We start from the raw sequence: 1,786 nt of genomic DNA on the forward strand, positions 1-1,786 counted from the left end.
GTTGGAGAAGGTACTACGCACCTTGTCGAATCGAATGGCGATCATGGACCGAAAACTCGGTAAAGTTGACTCGATCGGTCGAGGTTTGGCCGATGTTAAGAAACAGTTAGCGGCCCAGAACAGCTCAGGCCGTCCTAAGAAGGTAATAGGCCCGGCCTTGCCGGGAATCGTCCCTGAGGGTAGGGGAAAGCGTGTTAAGAGGAGGGCGGTTTCTGGGGAAGATCCGGTTCCTGAGGTACCCCCAATCGCCCCCATCACACCGGCGGACAGCCCGGTACCAAACCCAGATATAGGTTTACCAATCCCCGTTGTAATTACTCCTGGTATTGATGAGGAGATGCCCCCGGAACTAGCCCTCCAGTTAGCGGCAGTGTTGCCATGGCTCAAGAAGAAAGCGGGGGGGGCAGTGGCCGCGGGGGACCCGGCCGAGGAGGCTAGACTAATAATCGAGCAGTTACGGCAGTCGAGAGAGGCCTCGACGGCGAATGTTCCTCTTGTTCCCCCACAGGTGGCGCAGGGAGGACCTGTGGTTAGCCGGGAAAAGGCGGCAGACACGACGGTCGAACCTGGTAAGCACACATTGCCAATGGTAGGGGAGGGTTCGTTACCTTCAAGGCGCAAGAGGGTGGCCCAGCACATCCCTGCGGCCACAAAGGAACTGATATGGGGGGAAAAATATGTGAATATGTTTTCATTGTTGACTGACCATCGCGAGATGGAATATGCGAAATCCCGGAAGGATCTATGGCACCCCAGTGTATGGCGGGCCAAGATGGCGGAATTTAGGGTCGATGAGACGGTAGCGAATTGGGTAAAGGCCTTTTCGATATTTCCGGCAGTCATGGGGGAAAGAAAGCCTGAAGTCATGACTGAGTTGACATGTTATCAGAATAGGATTATGGATTTTTATACCACATATGAGGGGGACGAGTGGAAAAGTTACGATATGAAATTCCAAAAAGCGAAAGAGTTTAATCCAACTTTGACCTGGGATTGCCTCGACTCCATTGCATGGCACAAGCAGCTCTTGCCTGGGGCGGCAGGTACGTCTTCGCCGGGCGGGAGCGGGTCGGGGTCAGCTCGCCAAAAGCCCGCGGTGCCCTTTCGAGCGGGCGCCGGTGGGGAATATCAGCCCAAGACCGGCGGGAATGGCGGCAAGCGGGGGGTTTGTTGGCGCTTCAATAGAGGCAACTGTAGCAGGCCCCAGGGAACATGTAGGTTCAGGCATGCGTGTGCGGGCTGTGGGAACCCCTCACACCCGGAGAGTAGCTGTAGATCGAAAAACAGCGGAACGGTAGGAAAAGGGGGTTCTAAACAAGAGTGAGGTGATGTTTTGTAACAGATTGTCTACACCTGTCGATATCATGGCTCTGACTCCCTGGTTGAACAAATACCCTGATCATGTATCCGCCGGGGTGTTGAGGAATGGATTCCTATATGGCTTCAACATCGCGGCGGGGGATTTTCGGGGGGACTCCTTTTGTAAAAATCAGTTACTGTACAACATAACCCAAGCTTAGCTGCAAGGAAAATTTTCAAAGAAGTCAGCTTGGGGCTGGTGGCGGGGCCTTTTCACCGCCCGCCGGTGGCGGATTTCGTGTGTTCCCCGCTAGGGGTGGTCCCAAAGAAAGACCCAGGGGAGTTTAGACTCATTCACAACTTGTCTGCCCCAAGGGGTGCTTCGGTGAACGAAGCCATTGACCCAGATATTTGTTCGGTGCGGTACGCATCGTTCGATGATGCCGTGGCCATGTTAAATCACCTGGGCCCCGGAGCGCTGATGGCG

The sequence above is a fragment of the Lissotriton vulgaris genome, unplaced genomic scaffold (genome assembly GCF_964263255.1).
Source record: "Lissotriton vulgaris unplaced genomic scaffold, aLisVul1.2 SCAFFOLD_3543, whole genome shotgun sequence".
NCBI lineage: Eukaryota > Metazoa > Chordata > Amphibia > Caudata > Salamandridae > Lissotriton > Lissotriton vulgaris.